Here is a 20,138-nt window from a genome sequence, read left to right as displayed (position 1 = left end):
TGTCTGAAAGAGGAAACGCTGAAAGCTTTACACATCCTCGCACAAATAAGATGGTACATTCATGAGATGTCCTTTCACAAGCTTCCTGTTTGACTCTGAAAACTGAAAAGCTTCTTTTGCAGTTTTGTTGGTTTCTCAGAAATGAGAGAGACACAATGGTGACTGCCCTCTTGCTTAATGATGAATTGTAATTAAGCCATATGAGACATTTTAGGATACAAAAAACAACAACAAAAAAGACAAGTAATGCGAAAACACATGTCAAACAATGTGTTTGGATATCATGAACCATGCCAATGGTAGCAGTGTGGGTCAGTTTCACACTTCTGGTCCAGTATGGATCAAAGTAAGCCATGATTCATATAGTGCCCTCATAATGGTGGGCTTACATATGTACTAGTGATCTAATCTTAGATTTAATCCATTTGGAGATCAATCAATAAAGGAACAGACAGGGGTGGATCTGAACAGAATGAGAGCTATTGTGCTCTATATCGGGAGCCATTTCAGGCTTGACGCAGAATATGGTCTCCAAGCAACAGCATCAGATACTAAAGTAACAGCGCTGTTGACATTTCCATAGCAGTGGGTAAATACCTGCATTCATCAGCACCATGTCTCTGAGAATACAATACATTGAATAAATCATTGAGGAGACTTTTGCATTAGATCTGTTTATTATGCTTTACTCTGGTTGTTTTCTTAAATATGCACTTGCATACAGAGAACCCATATGTTCTTAGTTGCTCTGAACTTGTTGATGGTCTATGCAACACCACAAAAATAAAGGTTCCAGTTAGAAACTTTCTAAGAAGAACGTTCCACAAAGAACATTCTAGTGTTACTTTAAAGAACCCAGAAACCAATACACTGATCTGAAGAACATACTGTATAATAAAACATCAAGAACTTTTAATCTCCAGAGAATCATAGTCAAACACAGTATAGTGCGTTTTTCATTTCATCAAAGATTATTATTTTTTTGTAAAAGTTTCTGTTCTGCAAAAATATATGAAAATGGACAGATTTGTGTGTGTGTGTGTGTGTGTGAGAGAGAGAGAGAGAGAGAGAGAGAGTGTGTGAAACAATTGTGATAATTCTGTGCTGTCCATCACAGGATGGTTTGTTCCATCTCTCAGCAGCAGTGGCCCTTCACACATGTCATACTCATCACTCTACTGCTGCTGTGTGCATGGCAGAATGGAGCTGAGCCCAGCTAATCTCACACAGACAGTCATATTGCTATTCCTTTGCTTATTTAAAAATCCACATGTCTGCAGCCTGTTGTTAGTGTACTATTCTCGTTTATCAGTCATTCTAACACATACAAAAAGACAAAAGACACAAAAATTATATATATATATATATATATATATATATATATATATATATATATATATATATATATATATATATATATATATACATATACATATATATATATATATATATATATATATATATATATATATATATATATATATATATATATATATATATATATATATATATATATATATATATATATATATATATATATATACGTATATATATATATATATATATATATATATATATATATATATATATATATATATATATATACATGTATACAGGGTTGGGGAGTAACGGAATACATGTAACGGGATTACGTATTTAAAATACAAAATATAAGTAACTGTATTCCACTACAGTTACAATTTAAATCATTGGTATTTAGAATAGTTACATTCAAAAAATATTTTGATTACTGAAGAGATTACTTTGCATTTTATTGTCATTTGTTTCATTTAATATTTAGTCCTTTCAGATGGAAAACATTTATACATATATCCAAAGATCCAAAGTGCATTCGAACAGCAGTGAAACACTTTCTTATGATGTGTTACATTCATACGAGCAGACAGAGAAGTAAGTTTGAAGTAAGTTTGGAACAGAAGAAATAGAAATAAACCTTGTGTAAATTGTCAGCTTTACGCTAAGCTAAAATGCTATTTCTAGCCATTTTACATGCACGTTACCATTTTTTTTCATCAAGAAAATTCATGTTGGATCATGATTAATTTTGATATTGGAGCAAAAATTTTATTCTTGATCATTTTTTGTATTGTTTTCCTGTAAAAATATCTTAAAATCCTTAAAACATGGGCCTGGGTAGCTCAGCGAGTAAAGACGCTGACTACCACCCCTGGAGTCGTGAGTTTGAATCCAGGGAATGCTGAGTGACTCCAGCCAGGTCTCCTAAGCAACCAAATTGGCCTGGTTGCTAGGGAGGGTAGAGTCACATGGGGTAACCTCCTTGTAGTCGCTATAATGTGGTCCGATCTAGGTGGGGCGCATGGTGAGTTGTGCATGGATGCCACAGAGAACAGCGTGAATGCCTCCACACGCGCTATGTCTCCTCAGTAACATACTCAACAAGCCACCTGATAAGATGCACGGAGTGATGGTCTCAGACATGGAGGCAACTGAGACTGTTCCTCCGCCACCCGGATTGAGGCGAGTCACTACGCCACAACGAGGACTTAGAGCGCATTGGGAATTGGGCATTCCAAATTGGGGAGAAAAAGAGGAGAAAAAAATTATTCTTAAGACAAGATTAATTTGACTTATCTTGTTTTAGAAACAACACTGCATAAGATATTTAGGTGTTTCAGAGAATGTATTTTTAACATGTATTTTATCTTACTGTACTGTTTTTATAGTCAAAACAAGTGAAAAAATCTATCTATCTATCTATCTATCTATCTATCTATCTATCTATATATATATATATATATATATATATATATATATATATATATATATATATATATATATATATATCAGTGGCGGCCCCTGCATTTTAAGTCTTGGCCTTCAGTGCGATTCATGCCATTAAAAAAACACTGTTTCACAATTAATAAGACACCCTATGCATATGGACATCATACATTACATCGCAGCCAAATAATAATACCATTTGACATTTTTAAAACACGTCCACACACGAAAGCCAAAACCAAGAAGGTCTAATACCAGGAAAAAGCTATCTAATAATATTTGTGATCTAAATGTTGCTTGCAATAATTTTTGTTTTGTAAGGGTACACGGTTACTTTTCAAAACTTAAACTGACACTGAATGCTCCAGCCAGCCTAATTTACACTTAGAAAACTCCTGATGTTGCTATAACAATGCAAAAAGCACTTACCAATTTACTTGAAGTGAAAATCAGCCCTCCTTTCCTGTTTATATCTCGGGTTTTTAAATCCATAATGATCTCTTTTTCAATGGCGATAGCGGCAGTGACAGCCGACTCATCAGCTAAATCTCGCACTCTTCGCTTTCAAATTACGTACATCACTTAACGCGTGATTGCATCACTCAAGGCCAGCTAGAAGGCCTCGACTGGGACATATCCTAAAGACAACACCCACCAAGAACATATAAATCAATCTGATTGGCTGATGAATCTGACAATCTGACTTTAGATGCCTATTCACTTGAACTGTTGAGGGATTTTAGAAATTCTGAAGGCTTAACGGGGTGGAGCTCAGACTCAAACACTGCTTCGGAAGCGCTTGGTTTCGGGCATGCGATTTGTAAACCAGTCGTCATGATTGAAAGCATCGAGGAATAAATTCTGATTGGATAAACTATTCGTTATTTGCTATTTGTTTTTAGATGTAATAGGAGTGGAAAGCTATTAAAAATAAATAGGCATAAAGGTGAATGAGAATGAAAGGATGAAAAAAAATTTTTTTTAGACATGTTAGGCCAACAGAGAAGGCTTTAATGGCCCTGAGAATTCACCACAGATATATATATATATATATATATATATATATATATATAATTTTTGCACCAAACCCTATAATGCCTTTTAAAGTAAGATCAAACCATTTATCATTTTGTCAGGAACATAGTTATCTAGTTCTCTTCTCTGACTAATGTTAGAAAAGATAATGGGATTGTTGACAATTTAATCCGATTGTTAGCTAGAGAATGAAGGTAAAACCAAAAGAGAACAAAAAATTATGATTTAATGACTATGTAGAAACTTTATTCATAAAGAATTTGCAGACTTTGTGCATTTGTTCCTGCTATTGCTTTCTTTTATGACTTAAACACCAAACGTGCATGAATTTAGAGTTAAACTGGACAGATAATGCTTATTACATTTTTAAAACATTGACTTAAAGGCAATATCTGTGCTTACAGTGCAGTCTGACACTGAGTAATAATGAGTGTAATTAATTAATACAAGGCTGTCTGTTAAGCTAAGGGCAAGAAAAGTCTGAAAGAAAGGGAACAATTTTTTCGCTCTCTAGAGTCATAAAATGACTTTGACATTGAAGGTTGAGTTATTTTAGGTTAGGCCTAATTTACTATGCCTTCTCTCATCTCCCGCTAATATTCTGAACCTCTCTCCAAAATCAACTTCGCAGACTTGATGAACTGAAATGAACTAGAATAATTGTATCAAAATACACACACAAAAAAGACTGAGCTAATCCGTTTTTATTTAATGTAACAGTAAGATGTTAAATTTGCAAACGTAAAAGTCCTTATAAGCAGCTCATAACTGCTTTTGGACTTTTGGAATGTTGCCGGTTATCAATAAGACAGGTGTGAACAAACAGAAAACGTATTCACTTTCACTCACAGTGTGAGATCTGTGATTCCCGTTACACCACATACCTACTTTACCCTGATAGCAGTAAAAGACTGGGTGACATTGACCAGGTCCCATCATCCTCGGGGCCCAGGTCACCATGTTCTGTGACTTGACGGCCCTTTGTTCTATTCTTTCATGTGCAGTGCACCTGCTCCGCCCCTCCCTTGAGCCATTCTGGTGAGTTATGGATATTGGAGGACAGAGAGGCGTGAAATGAGAAATGTGAAGTTGCTTAAAGTTTCTACAGGCTTAAGTCACACTAAGTGGAGCCCCTGTGTTGGTGTCTAAAGCAGAGCAGCTATATACCCCAGATGTGTGTGTAACTGACAGGAGACTGTCTGTTTGAACTTTAAACACTCTTTGGGTGGAATTCACTAAGAATGAATTGTGCGCTGACAGCATTGTTTATTTGCACATGCTGTCTGCGTTGTTTTTGCCAATCTGGTCTCATAGAATCACATGCCTACATTTTTGCTAAATTATTTTTATGTGGCTCGTTGTATGTATCATGCAGTTTCCTGGTGAAATGAACACTAGAGGTACTAACACAACAATGACTTTATACTCTTTCACACAGTTCACTAGAAAAACAGCAGATTATCAGTTCATAAAATGACGTGTTTGCTTCAGCAATTGTGTTTTTTGTCACGTTTGCCTTTTATGACACTATCAGTTAGGTTTAGGTTTAAGGTTTAGGCTAGGGAAGTACGTCGGAGAGAAAATTAGCTTCTCATGTGACCAAGCTGGTTTTTGCATCCAATTCACTAAAGGAATTACGCAAATCAGTAAACGATGCAAACACATCCAAAAATGTTGTGCTGAACGCAATCTGCATACTGCAAATGCCATCTTATAGGCATTTGAGTGCTCGGTTGTCTCTTTGTAATAGAATGTATCGCTTGCTTTCTGCTGGCAGTTATAGCGAAATGTTAATTGCACCAGACAAAAAGCAACACATTTTGTGTACAAGGCGCAATATATAATAAGCCTAATTTACATGGAAAGTGGAATCACATTGATTTAATTTAAATATGCCGCAGGACTATTTCAGCGCATTTAGCACCTTCTTAAAGTGAATTGTGGGTGGTTAGTGAATAAGATGCAGGTTTTTGCACTGAAATACTGTGTAAAAGTGGCGCAACTGTTTTGTGAATTTGCCCCTCTGAAAAATTAAAAATCTCTGTGCATGTTGTCTGCCTAAATAATTTTACACTTAGACTCTATGTTGCATATCTAATGGAAGGTTTAGAATCATATTATGCATGTGCATATGATCTTTGGAGAAATTTGAATGAACTTAAATTACACTAAGTTAAGTGGCACTGTGCATATATTTTGTGATTAATCTTTGCAACAGGTATTCTACAGTCTTCACATTTCTCTCTCGTTCTCTCTTCTTTTCCACTTTCCTTTTTTGAAGCATTTGCAGCTTGATTATAAGGCTGATAAAAGGCAGTGGTTTTCTCTCTGATCGTTGAGTGCTATTTTAAGCCCTACCACAGTCCTGCTGCCCAGGCCAGGGATGCAGTTAGTGGCTCTGATGTCCTGTTTACTTGTGCAGTTGCATTTGTTTGATTCTATTTGTAGTAGAAAGTCAACAGATCACATAGTTAAAGCTAACCTCAAAGGAAAGACAGTTGTTTATCTTATCACTGCTGTATAAGAGATACAAAGAATGAGAGAGAGAGAACAAAGAAAGTAGGTTTGTAGCTTGTTAGTGGTGCTGGCATTGCAGTGGTTGAGTTGGAAAGGCTAGGGCGGAACTAGATCTGGGATGAAAGAAGTGGTTAGGCTCTCTGCAACCACTCCTTAACACAGCACATGGGGTGTATGTGTGTGTCTATACATAAATATTCAATTCCATCTATAAATGGTAACTTGAGATGTAAGAAAACGTTAAAAAGCAAGATATAACAATGCTGAATAAGTAATCAAAAATAATTGCATATGTATCAATATTAGCTTACAAAAGCCCTCAAATAAAGATAATTTGATGACATCGTCGAAAGCGCCTACAATGGGCAGGTGAACATCGGAACTGGACCTTGGAGCAGTGGAAGAAGTCTGGTCCGATGAGCCCCATTTTCTTTTACATCACGTGGACAGCCCTGTACGTGTGCGCCATTTACCTGGGGAAGTGATGGGACCAGGATGCACTGTGGGAAGACGACAAGCCAGTGGAGGGAGTGTGATGCTCTGGGCAATGTTCTACTAAGTCCATTCATGTGGACGTCAGTTTGATACGTGCCACCTACCTAAACAATTTTGCTGACCAGGTACACCCCTTCATGTCAATGCTATTCCCTGATGGCATTGGCCTCTTTCAGCAGGATAATGTGCCCTACCACACTGCACACATTGTTCGGAAATGGTTTGAAGAATATGATGAAGAGTTCAAGATATTGCCCTGGCCTCCAAATTCCCCAGATCTCAATCCGATTGAGCACCTGTGGGATGTGCTGGACCAACAAGTCCGATCAATGGCAGCTCCACCCTGCAACTTACAGGAGTTGAAGAATCAGCTGCTAATGTCTTGGTGCCAGATACCACAGGACACCTTCAGGGGTCTTGTACAGTCCATGCCTCGGTGGGTCATGCTGTTTTTGCAGCTGGTGGAATTGTTAGGCCTGCATGATTAATATTTACATTCACAATTTGTACTACTTACAAGTATTTACACTGATATACACTGAAACCATCATCCCAGCTATACTCCAGAATAAATTACACCAACTCTCTGTTCCCATGCCTATCTGTCAGTGGATTACCAGCTTTCTGACGGACAGGCAGCAGCTTGTGAGACAGGGGAAACTCACTTCCAGCACCTGTACAATCAGCACTGGTGCACCCCAGGGATGTGTGCTCTCCCCACTACTCTTCTCCCTCTACACCAATAACTGCATCGTCAAGGACTCCTCTGTCAAGCTCCTGAAGTTTACAGATGACACCACTGTCATCGGCCTCATCCGAGATGACGATGAGTCTGCATACAGAAGGGAGATTGAACAGCTGGCTGTCTAGTGCAGTCAAAACAACCTTGAGCTGAACATGCTCAAAACGGTGGAAATGATTGTGGACTTTAGGAAGAACCCCCCCCAACACTGTCCCCCCTCACCATTCTAAACAGCACTGTGGCAGCAGTGGAGTCATTCAGGTTCCTGGGCACTACTATCTCACAGGACCTGAAGTGGAGACCCACATTGACTCCATTGCGAAAAAGGCCCAGCAGAGGTTGTACTTCCTTCGCCAGCTGAGGACTGTACATAACAGATTTGTATTTTGCACTGTACATAACAGATAACAGATTTGTATTAGATTTGCACTACGTATGTGTATGCGTGTATGTATGTGTGTGTCTGTGTGTGTGTGTACATATGTGTATAATTATTTTTTATTTTTTATTATTATCTATGTCTTGCTGCTGTTTTTGTATTGTTTTTGTATTGTTGTACACTGGAAGCTCCTGTCACCAAGACAAATTCCTTTTATGTGTTAGCATACTTGGCAATAAAGCTGATTCTGATTCTGATATGTAGAACAAATGCTAAAACAAAATGGTCTCTTTAAGAAAACCGTCAGTTGCACATTTTGTTTTGGTTGAGTGAATATTAATGAGAGTGGAGTGACAGTTTCTTTATTATTTAAATGTTTCTTTTTATTGTTTTTGATCAATAACTAATTGTAAATTACAAAAGGATATTAAAAGATACATTGTCAGTGAATAATGGACTGCATGGATCTCGATCTTGGACACACACTACACAGAACAAGTTAAACCAAACTCTTAACATGCAGTGAAAGGATCTCGGTGCCTTACTTTGCATATTAAAAGATTGATCTTGGGATTTTAATCATGGATATTGAGTTCAAATGAAGAACGCAATTAATTAGAAAATCTATATTTTTACCCAGCACTAATCCCTATTATTTTTATTTTTATTAATTTGTTTTATAAGATCAACACAGCAAAATCCAATTATTTTCTGCACTAGGAAACCTGATTCACAATGGTCAAGGAAAGTCACAACGCCGTAGGTGGTGATTTCCAACCAATATTCAAGGAAATATGCCTTTTCCTTTGTTGTAATGTATAATTTCCTGTTTGACTCTGACCTTTCCACATATACACGAAATTAGATGGGATCAGTTTTGATCGATTCTGAAGTCAGTTTTGCAAAGAGCTTTTTCGCTAAATGCTAAGGTTGGATCTGATTTCCTTAGCCAAATTAAACTAAGGCCATTATACAAGAAATAGCAAGATCTTCAGATCGGTTGCCTATATCGGCCTTTTGTTTGAATCTTATGCTCCTGTATATGGTGAGTTTTTTAAACTTGGGATGTGGAAATTTACTGTAAATTATAAGTTCTCTTGACCTCTTTATTGCTTGTGCTTTTGTCTAGTAATTTAGTTATGAGATTTTAATCAAATATTGTATTACACTGGCAGATTTTACGGCAAGCAAAATAATTATTATTAAATATTTTTCTAGACTTAGCGATTAGATTGTAAAAGCAGATAATAACCCAAAAATAGTAATGCTCCTTAATAGTTAATAAATTACATTTTACTGGATTGTCAACTGGAGGTTAGGAATAAAGGGCTATATACATTTTTTAAGGTTTCACATTTTTATTTTATTTTTATTTTTTAAGAAAATCCACCAAAAAAGTCCTTTCATTATTTACTCACCCTCATATCTTTCCAAACACTTATTCTTTTATCTTTTCTTCTATAATGCAAGTTCATAGACAGCTCTGTCAAGTTCCAAAAATGCCAAAACACAGAGTGCAGGACATGTTCTGACTGGAAAGTTTATAAGACTGATGGTAGTTAAATATTTCCAGCATGAGGGTACAGGTGGAAGGTCCCTGCTGAAAGGATTCAGGGTTTAGGCTGTGTCAGGTTAAAGGTCAGAGAGAGGCTGTCCAGCCAGTCCGTTATTCTGAGGTGAATCAATAAGCTCCAGCAGTCATGGTCTGATTTATCAGGGGAATTTCAGTGAACTGTCCCTTTCCTCCCAGCCACATGCACAGCAACATGTCTATTTATAGAGCTTTATCAATACAGAGCTGAAAGGACATACAGCAAAGCCTCTACAGAAACAGGCTACGCACAGAGAATACCAATAGATATAGGATGAGGAGAGACCTTTGATGACATCACTGCTGCAAATGGCAATGTACATCTGGAAAAAAATACCTAAAGCTGATATAAAATAATACATTGACTAGATTATTTTTTTTAAATGTTGGTTTTGCTTTAGGATCCAGAATTTACATTAAATGCCCATCACAATATCAAACACTGAAATTAATTACAATTACCATGAACTGTTTATGCCCAACAATATGCAAAATTATTAACATGACACTACAGGAACATTTTGTAAATGTACAAGTATCAGAAGTGTGATTTATCAGCTTAACACATGGAACAAACACTAGGCAAAATCGTATTAAAATAAAAAAAAAACATATTACCAAGTAAGAGATACAGTGAATTTGTGCCAAAATATCATCACATTTTCATTGGATGCCTTTGACATCAACAACAAAAGCATTTTCTTTTCTGTTTTACAAGATAAGCCTATTTATTTTGCTATTCAAACTATGCACAATTATATAGTTAGTTATATTTTTATTTGCATAATGCATTGTTTTTCCCTTCTGTGACCCTATCTGAACAGACCTGTGACCCATTTTTGACACCAGTTTAGAAATGCAGTGTTAAAATATTGAAAAAGTGTAATGAATTGGATGCCTTTGGAGCATGTAATTTTGGTTTTGTTGTATCTCACTGATTTTCAGTTTTTTGCGTGAATCGTTCCCTAAACACTGCTTTTTAAGACGCTTAGTTACAAATTTGAGAAACAGGTCTCGAGACCCCTGCATTCTGTTGTGTTCCGTCCAGCTGTCTCTGAACCAGGGTTGGGCAAAATGAAATATAGTGAATTAAATTCAATAAAAATTCTTTAGGTGGCATTTTCAACATTATTTATTGTATTTTATTATATTCATTATTAATTCTGTAATGAACATGTTAGAAAAAATAAACTCAATTGATGCACTATCCATTTTTTTTTTTCACTTCCTGAAACTTCACTAATGCTTTTCCCCAATTTCTGTGGCAAAAATTGGCATATATACATTTCCAGGAGGTACATGCTCGACTCGACTGCACGTCCTAGCATAGGAACTGGATGTCCTGGGCATAATAAACATAGGAGCTGATTTACTGTACGGAGAATGGAGACTTCACCCGCAAGCGGGTGTGGGAGAGATACCAAGCTGCCAAATCTCTTCGCAATGCCCGAAAATGCTCACTCACTGTCCTCTAAACCAGTGTCAAAAGCAAAACCGCGCGCGAGAGACCCAACGTGTGCCAAAATATCAAGAGACTGAATGGCAGTCAGAGAAAATTGTTTTGAGATTGTAACCTTCAATAAATTAAACTTCATTCTATTTGTTTTGTTTCAATTTGTATCTGTATGTATAGTGTCTAATAATGTACTGGCAATGTACACTTAAGTTTATCTTGCCAATAAAGCTTGATATGAATTGAATTTGCTCATTTGATCTTATTATTAAAAAAAAAAGTCCACTGGAAAACGCAGAAGATTTTGCCCAACTTTTAATTACAGCATGTCCACTGCTTTTATGGCATGTAAACATATACTTGTATCAAAGATTTATACTTGCAAACATGTGTCATTTTAACTCTATCTGCAAAAAACTGAACATTTTAACATGCACATATGTAAATTATTTAAATAAATGATGACTTACCAATTTCTTGCAAGTTCTTTGAAACCAAATATAAAGTAAATATTTTGCTCCTTGAAACAACCACACTGTCTTTTTCCAGAGCAGCCTGTATTTGTCCTGAGGTTACCTGTGGGTTTTTCCTTTGTATCCCGAACAATTCTTCTGGCAGTTGTGGCTGAAATCTTTCTTGGTCTACCTGACCTTGGCTTGATATCAAGAGATCCCTGAATTTTCCACTTCTTAATAAGTGATTGAACAGTACTGACTGGCATTTTCAAGGCTTTGGATATCTTTTTATATCCTTTTCCATCTTTATAAAGTTCCATAACCTTGTTATGCAGGTCTTTTGACAGTTCTTTTCTGCTCCCCATGGCTCGGTATCTAGCCTGCTCAGTGCATCCACGTGAGAGCTAACAAACTCATTGACTATTTATACACAGACACTAATTGCAATTTAAAAAGCCACAGGTGTGGGAAATTAACCTTTAATTGACATTTAAACCTGTGTCTGTCACCTTGTGTGTCTGTAACAAGGCCAAACATTCAAGGGTATGTAAACTTTTGATCAGGGCCATTTGGGTAATTTCTGTTATCATTATGAATAAAAAGGAACAAACAACTATGTGATAATAAATGGCTTCATATGATCACTATCCTTAAATAAAAGTTTTTTTGCATGATCAGTCATATTTTCAAAATCAATGCCAAAATTTCACAATTTCTGCCAGGGTATGCAAACTTTTGAGCACAACTGTATGTCCTGGAGGGAGGGAAGTGCCGATGATGTGTCTGGCAGGTCGCACCACCCTTTGCAGGGCTTTGCGGTTGAGGGCAGTGCTGTTGCCGTACCAGGCAGTGATGCAGCCAGTCAGGATGCTCTCTACAGTGCTGGTGTAGGACCGTGTGAGGATGTGGTGGTTCATTCCAAACTTCCTCAGCTGTCTCAGGAAGAAGAGGCGCTGGTGAGCCTTCTTCACAACGGCCTCAGTGTGGACGGACCATGTGAGTTCCTCAGTGATGTGGACACCGAGGAGCTTGAAGCTGCTGACTCTCTCCACCGGTGCTCCATTGATGGTGATGGGGCTGTGTTCTCTGTATTTTCTCCTGAAGTCCACCACAAGCTCCTTGGTCTTACTGACGTTGAGGGAGAGGTTGTGCTCCTGACACCAGCGTGTCAGAGTGTGCACCTCCTCTCTGTAGGCTGTTTCATCATTGTCAGTGATCAGACCTACCACCGTCGTATCATCAGCAAACTTAATGATGGCATTGGAGCTATGTGTTGCCACACAGTCATGTGTGTACAGAGAATACAGGAGTGGGCTGAGAACACAGCCCTGCGGGGCTCCAGTGTTGACGGTAAGTGATGAGGAGATGTTGCTGCCCATTCTAACCACCTGGTGTCTGCTTGACAGGAAGTCCAGGATCCAGCTGCACAGCGAGCTGTTTAAGCCCAGAGCCCGGAGTTTCTCATCTAGCTTGGAGGGCACTATGGTGTTGAATGCTAAGCTGTAGTCTACAAACAGCATTTTCACATATGTGTTCACATAAACTTATCAATGGTTATATAGATTTCGTTGAATTTCATTCCATTTTAATTCTAATTTTAAAGTGTTTGTGTCAGGGTGGGGGTGGACAGACAGAGGGAGATTGGACAGCTCTTAGTGAAGGACAGAAAGGCAGTGGCAGGAACAGAACAGGGAAAACCTCAGCATAAGGTGGGTGGAGAGAAGGAGAGCTGATGCAAGTGTGTGAGCATGAGGCTGAGATGTTGCCAGTCTGTCTGTGAGGTGTGATGCCCCAGATGAGTCGAGGCCCAAGGGATGCCAGAGATCTCTCATTTGTTTCCAGATACACCTACAGCACTGGGCTCCCCTGCCACTGGCAACCTGAAACGACTACATCCCGCAAACAATTATGATGAAACTCTATGGGGAGCAAATATTTACCCATGCATAAACAGTAGGCTACATACAGATACCTTAAAGGTGCATTTTGTAATTTCTGCACCACTAGTGTAGCCAAACAGAATCACAAAACTATTGACTGTTCTGAAACAGGTTTCAGGTTTCCTGAACACTTCCTCCTCTTCCATTGCAAAATAAAAATAAATAAAAAAAAAATAAAAAAAAGAAGAAGATATTCCCACCCCAAACTCAAACCATTGGTTGAGCCTATGTTGCTGTGTCAGGCTGGAAGGGATGTTCAAACTAGTAGAGCAATGTTTTGATATTTAGAGGTCTGTTCGGTCATAAAGTTGAATCCCTAACCCGGCCTGAACCTGACAGGTATCGTAAAATTTTAAGCCTGAACTTTACCCGAAATCGCTCACTCTCTTTCTAATTTCTTCACCAAGCAAGTAAATTTGTTGCAACAGGCTGTATTTTTTAGAGTATTGTGAGCAACATTAGTAACAGTATCATAACAGTAAACATACACAGTTAAAACAAGGCATGGCATCCCCTCAGCACATCAGAGCAAATGGGAAAAAACATTGGCTTACCATTTATCAAGCGCTGAAAATTTGCTAGGTGAAGAGAAATCTGGAACATCAGTCATGTGTAACAATAGGGCTGCAACTAACGATTATTTTGATAATCGTCTAATCTAACAGTTATTAGAACGATTATTTGACTATTTGGTGATTATTGCAATGATTAATCATTAGCTCTTAACTGACTATTCAGCTTGTGCCTCAACTTAAAAGGTTGTATTAAACGTGCATACTAACAATAAAGAGGACAGAATCATCTTTTAAAAATACCTCTTAATGACATTCACTGATTTAAAGTGGGGGGGGGGGGGGGGACGGACTGTTTAATTCAGTAAAAAATTCACTGCAGAAAAATCCTATTGTTATCAAGTGTTTTAGTCTTGTTTTCCATTTAAAATCATCTAAAAATCCTTAAAACAAGATACATTTAATTTAGAGGCAACATATAAGATATTAAGAATTGCTTTAAGAGAATGTATCTTGAATATAAGTGTATTTTGTATATAAGTGTATTTTTCACATGTTTACAGTATATTTCTACCAGTGCATCACAGACAAAATATACTTATATTCAATATATATTCCCTGAAAGCTCTGCAATCTTATATGCTGCTTCTCTGGTGAATGCATCTTTTTTTTTTTTTTTTTTTTTTAAGGATTTTTAAGATAATTGAAAATATTAGAATTTTTTATATTATATTCAACATTCTCAGATAACAATTTTTTTTCTTCTGTAGTATAGCTCCTAAAGTAAATGTACATTGTTTTAAATGAGTTTTAGATATTTATATAGGAAAACCAGCCAAAATAAAAACAAATCAAAAACGTATTTTGTTGCAGTACATGGGGAGAAGACTACCTCTCTCACCTTTCTGTTCATTTCAATCCATCTTTAACTCACAAAAAAACAAACTCTCTCCTTTAAATTAAGCTACCTATTGCTGATTTTCTTTACGATAAGAAACAAACAGTGACACATACTGTATATTATGATTCAATAACTCGTGAGACATCATGTAATAATCTAGCTGCAGTGAGTGTACACGCGAGGGATGAGCGTGCCCGTCCCCGAGTGTGCATCAGCCGGATGCAGTTTCAATCTCTCTCCCCCTTAGATCGGGTCTCTTCACGCAACTCATAGAAGCAGCGCTGACTGCACAGAGAAATGCCAGTTTCGGAGTTTATACTTTTTACATGACCTGCTTCCTTATTATTTGAACTTTAATAAAGGATGCATTAAAAATATAATGCTGGGGTGTTTCCTTTAAAGATGCTCGACACGCTTCCGTATTTACTTATTTTGTAATTTTGTATAATTCTCTCATACTTTGCGATCTACATCACCTGAAGCTGTTTGGAAAGTTTGGAGTGCATCTATGAGTTAACTGTCATCTTCCTCTCTTCAATCAGGCGCAAACTGAAGTGCTCCTCCATCATTGGAGTTTCATATGATCTCATGTTACGTTAAATGAGATCAAACGACTATTCGACAACGAACATTTTTGTAGACAATTTTTTATTGTCGACGTTGTCGATAACGCTGACTAATCGTTTCAGCCCTATGTAACAGTCACCTGAACTTCTTCATAACGTCAAATCTTTGTGAAGTCTTTTATAGTGTATAAAAAATGTGGCAGTCCTGAGCGAGATGCTGAACAAACAGCGAGATGTGGTGCAACGGTCAAAGACGTCTATCCAGTGTGTCTTTACATAGAAAAACTATTTAAAACAGTGCAGATGCACGCAAAAACACATTCAGTGTGAACAGCCCATAACTCGTCTGTTTGTGCATCTGTGAGTGAGAGTTCTCAAATTAAGCTAAGTTCTAACACTAACTAAAGTACATGAACACAGATGCGATCACTTGGCCAACACATTGCCAATGCACGGTCCAGTTGAACATGCTTAACATTTGCTCTTGTGTTACAGTGGCGGGAACAAACCTCAGTACTCAAAGGGGCGATCGAGTTATCTTCAAACATCTGTGCAATTAAACTGGATGTGTTATTATGTAGGTAAGTTGCTATAAATACTGTATATTGAGTTTAACTTACTTGCTCAGCAATATTCTCTCCAAACTGTTGTTTCGCCATGGCAGTAGTTGAGTTGAAAGAGAAAACTTACCAAAGAAGTGGACAGTTTACACTAATTTCGCTATAGCGCCCCTTGTGGCAATGTTGAGAATGCAACACGTTCTTGCGTTTGGTTATGAATTGTGCCAGATATCTTCTATAATGAGATAACAATCTCTGCGTTTTTACCATAGGAGAGGGCGTAACAGTCAACTAGCGTGTTACGATTGTAAGTGACATTATGCGGATACCATTCAAATGAATGGGGAGAGCCGTAAACTGACATCTACCTGTCGCCTGTTCAGTGCACTGAAGCATCTCCTCTATAGACATCCACTCAAAAAGAACGGCCTTCTTTCTCCTCGCCAGTGTACAAACAATAGAATGTCAATGGGACCGTTGCGTTATGCTATTCTATGCTAACCTTGTAGGCTCCCCCTTCAGACGGGTTCTGATTACGCTCTGACACTTTTCATGAAATGCGTCTGCGTTCATGTTCTTGGGTAGAGTATGTTTCAGCCCTCAAACTTTAAATACCACTTGTGAATAAAATGAATAAAGACATTATTTAGTCATTTTTCATTCACTTTAAGACTTTGCCAAAGGTGTTCGCTAATTTCCTTAGCTTATTAGCAATTTTTTATTTTATTTTTTTTTTGCCCAAAGCTACTGCTAGGTCACACACATCCAAACCATTAATAAAAAAACATATTATTTCAGATGTCAAAATATGTTTGGTCAGACACTATTCTTTATCCACATATTGGATCCAAAAAGAGTCATAGCAAGTGAGAGAGAGAGAGAGACAGACAGACAGACAGACATGAGAGACAGGGAAAAAGACTGCAATCTTTAAAGCAAAGAAAAACAAGTGAGCAGACACTCTGGAACTGACACCTCCTCTCCCACACAGAGTGGTCATCATCCAGTATGGAACAAAAACACGCTGCAGTCTGATCTAATTAACTAAAGAGCAATATTTGCTCACCCGGAGGACAGCTAATGCAGTGCTGCCTTTATATGGAGCGAGACGAGCGCAAGGAAAGCCTTTCATAGGAACCAAAGATAGAGTGCAGAGCTTTTAGAATAAACACATTTAGTGCCCTTGGAAAAATATCTATAATGTGCAAGGAGAGAAATGTATGTACTCAATAATTCGATTGAGTCTTCCATGGTACTCAAAGTAAAATATACAGTATGTCTAATGCAAAAGGCTGTAATATATAAAGAACTCCATCACCTTTTGGCCGTGTAGCTATGTAAATGCAAAGCACGATGTCTGTGATGTGACACAAAGTTCATTGTGGTGACCTTCCCTTTTGATGTGCTCTCTCATTCTCTTTTTACCCTCTTTCGTTGAGAGCTCTCCATTTAGCTCACATTTAAATTCAGAAAACGTTTAAGAGCTTTTGTTTGATCCAGCTCATGTCAGGGAGGTGACAACACTGTCTGTGGCCAAGGCATATTTGTGTGTGTTTGGGTTGGTGTATTTGTATGTTTGTCAGTGTGTGTACATGTGTAACTGCAGTTGACACTCTGACGCTTACACTTAAATGCTTTAATAAGACTAGAACGAATAAAGGCCACAGCTGACGTGGGTGAGCTATAATGGGCACCCTGCCACTTTGCTTTTTCTGTCCATCTCTCAGGGCTAGTTGCTCTTCAGATACACACATACAATAAATCATACTCTATTCCTTCAAAATTCAGCACAGGAAGTAACATAAGTGTTGCAATTATCAAAGTGCAGGTTATCTGTATGCAAATAACAAAATATTTTTAGATGCAGAGCAGACACAAGAAAACACAAGTGGTAACCTCCAGTTGTTAACTCAAGAATATATTTCTACTTTCTAAACAGGTTAAGATATTTAGGGGGGCTTGGGGCAAAAATGCCACCAAAAATGACCAAAAAATTAAAAAGTGGTGGCAAAAAAATGCCCTCGTAATGAATTCTTCTATTTTTTATTTGTAACATATGATATAGTTTTTAGTATTATATCAAAGTCCTAGTTATAAATTTTATGGCATTTATTATGATTTAATGTTGATTTGATTCTGAGGGTAATCTTGAGAATTTGTATTAATGAATCGATTAAACAGAATTAAACAGAATGTTTTAAATGGTTGAAAAAAAAAATAATAATAATTAATTCCCATGAAAATCAAATCCAGGGGGCAAGTATTGCCCCTTAAAGGAATATTCTGGGTTCAATACAAATTAAGCTCAGTCAGCAGCATTTGTGGCATAATACTGAGAACCACAAAAAAATATTTTCTTTAAAAAAAGCAGTGAGGCACTTTAAATTGTAATTTTTTACAGTTATTTTAGGGTTTTATTTTATTTTATTTATTTTTTTGTAAATCTGGCTATAATTTAAAGGTTAGTAAGTGATTTTATCACACTAAAATCATGTAAACACATATATTGTTTACGTCTTGTGGCTATACTTTTGAAACAGTAAGTATTGTGATTTGTAATGTTTACGGCTTGGCAACATTCACTTCCATTGTAACTAAGTGCCTCATTGGAACACAGTGAGTTTTTTTTTTTTTTAAGAAAAGGAGGAGCAAGTCAAAATACATTTTTGTGGCAATCAGTATTATGCCACAAATGCTGTTGATTGAGCTTAACTTGTGTTGAACCCAGAATATTCCTTTAATGTACAAGTTAATTTCTGATACTGCTTCTAACCCATTAAAAATACTTTTGTTGGCGTAACCTAATCTGCTGGGTTGATTTAGGCAGATCATTTTTTTTTTTTTTTTTTTTTCTTTTTGCTGTGCTTAAAAAAACTGTTATTTTAGATGTTATCACATGAAGCACATTTTTTAGGTTACGTTAAAAAATGTTCTACAGTGAGGGTCTTTGAGGTGATTATCAGCAGGGGAGCTGGTTTTTACATGTTAACTTACAAAATAAACTTACAAAAAAGTACCATGGTACCACCATGTTATTTTGAACATGGTATTCTTGGAAGTACCTTGGAGTAACATGTAAATACCATGGCACATGAATTTCAGTGCCATAGTACAGTATACAGTATACCAAAGTACTATGGTATTGTATTGTATGGTATCTAAAGTACCATCTGATCCCATCACTGTCCTATAGTATAACCACAGTACCTTTTTGTAAGGCTTGATTGCTGTAGAACTCTATAAAGATTCTAGAATTAAAGGTAGAGTATGTAATTTTTTGTTAAAATTCTTTCTCCTATTGCAGCATTATATGAAGAGACAACTAAAAGTAAACCATTCGTTGGTTAATTTCCCTGAAAAGTGTAAACACTTTGATGTTATCAGATAATTTCTCTTTTTGCTTGAGCATCCTGTCCAGCCCTACATAACAACATTGGCTCAAGCAATGGCATGCATTTGGGGTCTGTCAGACCAATTAAAAATGGGGGGTTTTGGAAAACCTGTTTGAAAAAAAATCATTATTTTTGCAACTCCAATTGTTGGCACTTGTGGTGCAAAAATAACACACTTTATCTTTTAAAATGCTTTATTGAAACAAGCTAGATTACACATGACACACTATATCTGAGCAGGCAAAGCAAGTTTAATTCTGTTGTGCTCTTAGAAATAAACTTTCCTTGAAAGTATTGTATATATTGTATTTGCAGAATAAAGTGCCATTAACTGACCAGCTAATGATTTCATATGTTCTGTCAGGCAGCTATACTGTGCATGCTATATATAAACACATGCTTATGCTATAGTTTTTTGAGTTACAAGTGCTTAACAAGTGCTTAAGCTCTTGCCATAATGTTTACTAGTATTAGTAACCATTTCCAGGCAAGCTTGTTTTAAACTCCCATTGAGCTCAACCTTAAAATCATTAGCTTTTACATCTGTGATTGTGCACTGAACCCATTTTAAACCCAGCTCTTTGTAGGTCAGTGTTATGAGACTAGAGGACAGATATTGGGCATTGGTGTTTGCCTGCTGTTTGTGTGAGCAGGAATCCAGATACCCCAACATACACTTGACTTCTACTGAATGTAGAAACAGGTGCTAAAGCCAGGACTGAGGCATTAGCATTAGCTTACCAATTAATGACCAATAATGAGCCAGCATCATGCTAACCACAGCAAACCCTGCACATACTGTATGTGTGCGCTTGCTGTTTTCCAGTGTTTCTGAGT

At 37.1% G+C, this 20,138-nt stretch overlaps 1 protein-coding gene across 1 annotated transcript in view; it reads left to right on the top strand.

The window, feature by feature from the left end:
• Window positions 1-6,480: 6,480 nt before the first annotated feature.
• The window catches only part of abcb5 (ATP-binding cassette, sub-family B (MDR/TAP), member 5), a 236,690-nt gene continuing 223,032 nt past the window's right edge, over window positions 6,481-20,138 (top strand). The window contains exon 1 of the mRNA XM_051720445.1: window positions 6,481-6,485. The gene's annotated coding sequence lies outside the window, so the exon portion shown is untranslated. The remainder of the gene's footprint in view (window positions 6,486-20,138) is intronic.

Source organism: Myxocyprinus asiaticus, chromosome 16, assembly GCF_019703515.2.
Source record: "Myxocyprinus asiaticus isolate MX2 ecotype Aquarium Trade chromosome 16, UBuf_Myxa_2, whole genome shotgun sequence".
Taxonomy (NCBI): Eukaryota; Metazoa; Chordata; class Actinopteri; order Cypriniformes; family Catostomidae; genus Myxocyprinus; species Myxocyprinus asiaticus.
This window is presented reverse-complemented; position numbering and strand designations above follow the sequence as displayed.